Here is an 8,989-nt window from a genome sequence, read left to right as displayed (position 1 = left end):
TCATTAATCATAGCATAACCTCCTCTCACCCTGTCTCCCTATTGCCTGCCTATAAGGGAAGCTACATATTTATTTATTGAACGAAACAAAACTCCTGCTTCCAACTACTGGGAGAGAAGGTCAAATTGCCAAGCCATGATGTAATCAAAGAGTGAATGGTAAATAACTCTGAGGTCACATCTATGATATAGAACTATTTGGAAGAACAGTGGAGTCTTAGGCAGTTAGAATGCCTTTAATGACACTGAAATGGAAAGAATGTGAGCATGTTGGCAAAGTTAACTCGACAGAGACTGTTTTTGGCCACCTCGGAGGGTCCAAACAGGGCTCAAATTGGTGGGAACTCAGAGATGGTGCTCTTTAAGAGAAATGAAAAAAAAAGGAGGTAGAAGAATGGATCTGTTGTTTCTGGAAGATAGGAGCAGAGATTGTCAAACTCTGATCCTTTGGTTTAGGGGAGAAATTATAAGGAACGAGAGTGACCTAACCCAGAAGGCAGAGAGCATATTCCCACTGGCTCTGATGCCCCTAAAATTCTTTCCAGATGCCTGACTTCACGTAAGGGGAGGAGAAGAGCCAAAGAGAAAATAGGAGGCGAGAGAAGGTAGTGAACCAACAACAGAAAATAAGAGGAGGAAAGTACTTCATATTTCTTCTGAAGAGATAATTTTCAGTCCTCACAGAAATTTTATCAGAATGAGTTTTTTTCCCTGAAATAATATATATAGCTATTAATAGCACGTTATTTCCTATCAGCTTCCACTCTTACCAGCATAGGGAAGGCAATTCCCTCAATATTGACTGACTGAGAGCCCCTGCGTTAGGTGTTGAGGTGCAAAATGAAGTCAAGGAGTCTGAGGACCCAGGGGCAGAATCTTGTAAAATATGGTTTCTCTGAGCATGACCCAGATGGTCAGAGGTGGGTCTGCCAGGGCCTTGTCTGTTCAAAGCCAAGCCCAGCCACATGGGATAGAGATCGGATGTGCTGGGGCCAACCAAGGGCCAGGATAGCCAGGGATCTGGCTTTGAATCACTCTGGTATTCGAGCTTTTTTTCCCTGAAGAAAAATGAGAAAATACTGGTCATGTGGCTGTTGAGTATTTTTCAATAAGCATGCTTTATTTTTATCATGTTATGAAATGCTTGTCCCTGAGAGCTCCCTTTCACTCTTTAGGTGTGTGGTATATGCTGCTATGCCAATTGGATGCTCTCAGGCCAAGAGGCTGGCATTTTGATTTTTATGGGTCCTAAGCAATGTTACCTTTGTAGGCCTCTTCCCCTCCAAAAAAAAAAAGATTAAAAGTTATATTTTAATATTTTACTTTTTACTTTTTTAATGTTTATTTCTGAGAGAAAGAGAGAGAGCAGAGCATGAGCAGGGAAGGAGCAGAGAGAAAGAGGGAGATACAGAATTCGAAGCAGGCTCCAGGTTCTGAGCTGTCAGCACGGAGCACGATGCAAGGCTTGAACTCACAAACTGGCGAGATCATGACCTGAACTGAATTCGGATGCTTAACCAACTGAGCCACCCAGGCACCCTTAAAATTTTATTTTTTAAATTATATTTTATAACTACATTTGTCTAAAGATGCATATTACATATAAATATTATATTAATATGATACATAAAACTTTTTTCATCCTAAACGTGGATGTTTTTGCCTCCTGAATTTAAAAGAACTTAAAACATTTCTGTGGGCCTCTAAAGTCTCGTGGTCCTAACAATGGCCTGCTGTGCCTCATATGGAAGTTGGTCCCAGATGCCACCCTCAGCCACCCGGCCACATTAAATGCCTCCACTCGAGATGGCAGTAGATGTAGATGGCATAGTTCTGAATTCACTGTGGCCCCAGGCACCAACCAGCTGGCCTGCAGAGATGGCACATTATTTCTTTTTTCTACACATGTATTCAGGTCAGTGTTGTTTCATATTTCTTGTAGCAGCTCAAGGCATTTCAAATGTCTTTCTAACCCTGCTGCCTGCTGTGTGTCCCACAATGGTATTCAAAGAGATGAATAGGATGAGTTGTATAACAGAATAATTCAAGCAGTCGAGCAATTCTGAGACACAAGTGGGGAGGAATCGCTTGCACTCCTCTCGTGGCTTAGCTGAGAATCCAATTCAAACAGTCAGTGATTATTCAATTCATAACAAACACTGCTGATGGAAACAACCAACAGAGAATAAAATTGACAAAGGCTAAAACTGCACATTGTGAGACTTATTATTACCAAATATGGACAGGAAAACTAAAATCCTGACAAATTTTGGATACGTACAATTGGACACAGGAAAATGGGATTTTATAAAAATAAAAGATATAGAACACATTGCACATTGTCAAAACTCTATGAAATATGATAAATCAAAAGCAATCAATGAACAAACCCTTGAGAAGGTGAAAAGGCAAAAGGAAAATAATCCTGATTCAAATAACTTTTCTAACACAAATGCACAATATAAAAGTATAACTGCATTGTATAGAAGAATTTTCATATATTAAAGTATGGGTAATAAAATTCACTTTGGAAAATTAATTAATGTGAGTAAAACTCTAATTAAAATTCTAGGAAAAGCAGTACCAGGAATATGCAGGGCAACAAGAGATTGATAGATTGATTTTTAAATGTTTATTTATTTATTTTGAGAGAGTGAGAGACAATCTCAAGCAGGGTCCACTCTGTCAGTGCAGAGCCCCACACAGGGCTTGATCCCATGACTATGAGATCATGACCCAAACCTAAATTAAGAGTCAGGCACTCAACTGACTGAGGCACTCAGGTGCCCCAACAAGATATTTTTTTAAATGATAGAATTTGCCTCTAGCTGGCTGAGCTAGCAACCTCATACAGAATAAAAGTAAAAGCATCTCCCTTTGTAAGTGTTGTCTCATTCAATCCCACATTCCTCACATCCACTAGTATCTGGAACTGTCCTTTTAGAACATTCCAATGCAGTTATAATAGTATCTGTACATGTCTACTAAATTAAAATTTTAAAACTTTATTGTAGGAAAAGAAACTTTTTTTATTATAGTTTATTGTCAAGTTGGTTTCCATATAACGTCCAGTGCTCATCCCCACAAGTGCCCTCCTCCATGCCCATCACCCATTTTCCCCTCACCAACCCCCATCAACCCTCACTTTGTTCTTAGTTTTTAAGAGTCTCTTATGGTTTGCCTCCCTCCCTCTCCTTAACTGTTTTCCCCCTTCCCTTCCCCTATGGTCCTCTGTTAAGTTTCTCCTGTTCCACATAGGACTGAAAACATATGGTATCTCTCTTTCTCTGCCTGACTTATTTCACTTAGGATAACACCCTCGAGTTCCATCTACATTACTACAGATGGCCAGATTTCAGTGTCCTCCTCAATGTCTATCACCCACTTTCCCCTTCCCCCACCCCCCCACCAACCCCTCAGTTTGTTCTCAGTATTTAAGAANCACACTGTTTTCCAGAGGGGCTGGGCCAGTTTACATTCCCACCAACAGCGTAAGTGGGTTCCCATTTCTCCACAACCTCTCCAGGTCCTATCGTCTCCTGATTTGTTCATTTTAGCCACTCTTACTGGTGTGAGGTGGTATCTCAGTGTGGTTTTGAAGAAACTTTTAAAATAAGATGTTTTAGGGGCACCTGAATGGCTCATTCAGTTAAGCATCCGATTCTTAATTTTGGCTCAGGTCATGATTTCATGATTTGTGAGATCGAGTCCCATGTCAGCACAGAGCCTGTTTGGAATTTTCTCTCTGCCCCTCCCCCACTTGCACACACTCCCTCTCTTTCAAAATAAATAAAATAAACTTTTTTTTTTTTCTAGGAGAGAGAGAGAGACAGCGTGAGCAGGGGAGGGTCAGAGAGAGAGGGAGTCACAGACTCTGAAACAGGCTCCAGGCTCTGAGCTGGCAGTCAGCACAGAGCCCGACGCGGGGCTCGGACCCACGAACCGTGAGATCATGACCTAAGCGAAAGTCGGACGCTTAACCGACTAAGCCACCCAGGTACCCCTAAAATAAACTTTTAAAAAAGTGCTTTAATAACTTAAAAGTATACTAAGACTTTTGGGATCCTGTATCTCTTTATACCATTTTAACTTTGAAGTTTGGTTAATTCCATCATTCTAATTATTAGATTTATTATTAGAGCCTTTCTAAGACTGAAATTTGCAAAACCTGTCTGGAGAGCAAAATTGTCACATCAGAGATCTGTGTACATTCAAGAGAGTAAGAGAGTTTTCTGGATTTAGAATAAACTGACTCACTAATGGAAATGTAGAGGCAGGCATTGCATTTGGGGATGTTATGGGGATGGGGAGCATTGTTTCTACTCCAAACTATAAAATTGTTTGTCCCAGTTAATATTACTAGAAGCAATTTCAATGTGTAGTACAATAGGTTGTGAGTCTCTCAGGACATAATTGTTTGCTAAGGAAAACCATGGGAAAATAGACAGAGACATAAGATAGGCTCCAATTTTTCAAAAGTACCTTCTGATTCAGTAATACCAGCTGTTCCCAGGGCTTATGGTCTCATCATCTTTTAAAAGTCACATTGCCTTGAAAGTATCCTAATCCAGACTGCTGTTATTTTGCAGTACGTCATCTGTGATTATCCTTCCTAGTGTTTGGCATGTCTGTAAGTAGAGAGCATCAGGCTGATACTGACTCTTCAGGAGCTCCTTCAGAAACATCTGGAAGCTTCTAAAATCAGGACAAAGAAATTCCAGTTCCCTTTTGTCCTCTCTCTAGAGCTGTCCTTCTGAGTTTAGTTTTTCACCCAAAAGACTCTTCTTGGGATGTCATTTTGTTCAGAACCTGCACTGTAGAATAGGAGAACATTTAACAATAATATAGTACAATCAGCTAACATTCATACAGAAGACTCTTAGCTCAGAAACCCAAAGGTTGACCTGGAAAGTTCCTTAGAATCTAGCAGTTTCAATCTATTCATGTTACAGGAAAAGAAATATTATAGAAGTATAGAGATGAGAGAAAATAAGATGAAGAATCCATACTCTTTTTTACCATTAGAACAAGGCATTTGAGAAAACATAGGGAAATGAACAGAAAATTGTTGATCCCCTAGTATCTAGAAAGAAAACTCCATGAACCATCTGGCTTATTGACTACAATATGTCTAGCTCTTCTCCCATGCTAGAAAATCAAAAACCTTTGTGTTATGAATAAATGGTAAACTTTAAGTAAATCACCTATATACATACCTAATTGTAGAGACAAGCAGAATGGGTGAGTAAATGGACCTGGATTGCCTCTCTGGATTGCCCAGCAGCAAAGTAGTGGAGATGGATATTTCTACCTCTTCTAGGTCCTAAATTCCTGTAGGACCAGGGACATCTCTTGTTCCAAGGGGAAAGGTTGTTCCCAAACTCAACTTCCCACACATTTAGGACCCCCACGACCTCCAGGTTCTAGGGCTCTTGCATTTCCTAGCAATCTCTTAAACAGCTAGAGTCTACGCTTAGGCAAGTTGGTAGCTGAGCCCAAAATATTTATTCCCCTAGAGCAGGACTGCTCTCTCACTGAGGGCCCTGATCCAGAAAGAGACTCCACTCCCACAGACATGAAGAACAGGAAGTGGGATATCCCCTTGGATCACTGTCTTTGCCGAAGGCCTGTCTCTGCTCCAGCCAAAGTGTGCCTCTCTGGGGATGCCAAGACAAGAGAGCACAGATCTGTGGAGTCATCTTTGAGTTTTGTCCAGCTCACAGCTGGTCACCTAACCCCAGCTCACAACACCAGAGATAGTATAGAATCATAGTCATTTTCAGAACCAGAAGCTATTCCCATTTTACAAATGTAAGAACTAAAGCCCAAATAAATGAGTGTCTGGTCATAAGTCACATGGTGAGTAGTGGCAGGGTTGTAAGTAGAGCTCTGGCCTCCTGGGGGGCAGAGCCCCTGCCTTCTCAAATCAGTTATGCAGTCACTTAGATTGATGAGGATGATTGATGCCTATTTTGCGGCCTATGGGGTGGGAAGGCCTTGACATAAGTTTTGGAACTACAGCATCCCTTCAATGAATCATGGAAAGTCTAATGTTTTCCCAGGATTTCTCAAAATTCCTTATGGGCTTGTATTCTCAGAATCATCTTTGGCACCCATTTCTGCTGATTAGTTGAATTTAGAGAATTTAGTCTTCAAATTTCCAGTGGTATCCCAAGTTTGATTTGCTTAAATCAGGATTCAAATAAAGTCCACACATTGTGATTAGTGGATATGTTTCTTAAGTCTTCTTTAACATATAAGTTCCACTTCCATCTCTTCTCATGTATCCCTTTCAGTTTATCTATCAAATGATTTAGGCTATTTGTCTTGTAAAGTTTTCCATGTTTTGGGCTTTGTCAATTGTGACCTTGTAGCATCAATTATCATTTTTTCTCCACCAATTCATTAGTAGTTTTAAAATGGTGATATTCTAACTCTGTCATTACTTTTTATTTTGTTAACCAGAACATATTTATAAAGACAAACTTCCTCTCACCAACTATTTCATGATTTAGAGCTATATTTTTTGTAGAAGAGACAGGATAGATGCTTGATTCTCTTCATTTATCACTTTTCAGAAATGATAAATCTCTGAAGACAACTACTGAATTAAAAAAGCGGTATGGAGTTGTGAGATTAAATATATTTGGTAGCTTTTAACTACTTTCATTCTTTATTATTTTGGATGCATACATTTTCACACCTTTTAAATGTAGGAGTCTATTTGAGTCTGCTTTTAAGTCATCTGATTCATCTTTTACATTTCAGGTCTAGAATCATCATTTCTGTAGAGAATTTTGGTTTCTTTTACCATAAAGTAGTATCTAGACGCCACATTCTTAGAACTAGGCGGGCTCATTGTAAGTAGGTTGTTCATTGTTTCTTTGGCTTTTTTTTTTTTAATATAAAATATATCAAGAGCTCTTACTAATATTTCCAAATCAAATTCAGTTCTGTAGTCTTATTCTCTTTGATCTTACATCTGAGTCTCCTTCCTCTATGCTAAGAATCGAGGTTCTGCATGACAGTGGGATTTACAAAATTAGAACATCACATACTTACCCATTTGCTCTATCTTACCATATGCCCACAGCAGCTTTAGGACAACAAATCCAAAACTACAGCTAACATCATAATTACTGAAAACAATTTAAGATAGTTCTTTTTGGCTATAGGGTATAGCCCAAATACTGAATTTTTAAATTACTTGGAATAGTTCTTTTCTTTGTGGTCTAGCCACCAACTGGATACACATTTCGGTTTAGGCTCACTGGCTTCGTTTTGTAATTTTAGGGATTACTTTTTTTTTTTTAATTTTTCCTGACATTATCATATATTAAAGGGTAAAATATTTACATCTAGAAGTACCAAGTTACTTCTTTGATATCCAATGTCTGAGTACACCTGAAAGGAGGATTGCATGCTAGAAAATTCTAATCATTCTGAGAACACACGTGAAACATTGATGGGTGTGAAGATCCAGTTAATATTTCTCTTTGTAGACATAGTTGCCTTGATTGGTCCAAACTGTTTTACACAAGAGAGGTTTATTTTCTGTCACCAGTCATGTCAGATTCCTTGAAGGATGAAGGAACAGGGGTCAAAAGACAGATCATTAATGGGGAAGAGTGTGAATGAATGTTCACAGTGGTTAGAGTCTATTATATGTATTAGATAACATTAAAGACTCATATTTTAATCTAAACAAAAAGTGAATATAGTATTCTGCTCCATAATACTATGGATTATGTATTATATAATACATAATAATAACATCTGTATTATATACATATAGAAATTATTTTTAAAATAATTGACCATCCTAAGAATCGGCTCTTTAGGAAGCTGCATTGTGTTTTTATGTGTGTTTTTCAACCCTTTAGGACATAATGCTTGAGATCCTTTTATTAGGAGACAGATGAAAGTGGGCTATCAGGATTATTTCATTGCACTGTGGTCTAAAATATTTCTGGCACAAATTTCAAATAGAGTGCCAGTTAACTTGAGTTTACACACATTATTCTTGCTTTAAAAAGCATTCTAATTAACTATATTTTTGTAAAAACAAAAGGGCTCTTGTAACAGAAATAAAGCTAACCTTTCCAGAGTACATACTGTGTTCCGGGCATTGTTCTAAATGCTTTGCGTGCATTAACTTACTTACTTTCCGCAACAAACTGATGAGCTAATTACTGTTGTCTTCCTTATTTTGATGATGAAGAAATTGAAGCATAAAGGGAATTGATATACACCTTGCCTGACTGAGTGTATCAGCCAGGATAGGGTAGATAATACTTTGGTAACCAATAAGCCCCATATCTTGGTGGCTCAACAAAATCAAGTTTATTTGTCGCTCACACTGAATGTTCTCCAGGAGTCAGCAGAGCGGCTCTACTCATTGTAGGGACAGTCATGGTGTAGACCCACTGCAGCTTCTCAGTATTCCAGGCTGCTGGAAACCCCATCCTTGTGCTTCCAAAGGTGATAAAGCAGACAAAATGAAACAACATGGAAAACCACACATCATCCCTAAAGATCCTGCCCAGAAGTGATGCCCAGCACTTCTGCTCATATTACATTAGCCAAAGCAGGTCCTATGGTCTAACTACAAGAAAAGCAAACAGCGCAGTTCTACCATTGTCTCAGAGATGGAAGTACTGAGTAGCACTGATGATCTCCACAATCAAGAAATGGAGGATTGAGAATATGAATTCAGGTAGAGAGTTTATATGCTGTGATCTTAACTTTGCTCATATTTTAAAAATAGTGCTTCTTTTCCCTCATTTCATAATTTAAAATTGTGCCCATATTTTGTAATGCACGTAATACATGTATACAACTTATAGCAGTATGTGTATGTAATTTATGAATAAAGAAACACATATACTGGTGATGCACGTCTATCAGAAGTGCTTCTGAGAGGGATGTATACATATTGAAGCTTGGAAAATTGGTGCTTCAGGTAATGAAAAATTATCAAGGTTTTTAAG

This window comes from Crocuta crocuta, unplaced genomic scaffold, assembly GCF_008692635.1.
Source record: "Crocuta crocuta isolate KB4526 unplaced genomic scaffold, BGI_CrCroc_1.0 scaffold190, whole genome shotgun sequence".
In the NCBI taxonomy this organism is placed as follows: Eukaryota; Metazoa; Chordata; class Mammalia; order Carnivora; family Hyaenidae; genus Crocuta; species Crocuta crocuta.
Note: the sequence above shows the minus strand (reverse complement) of the source record.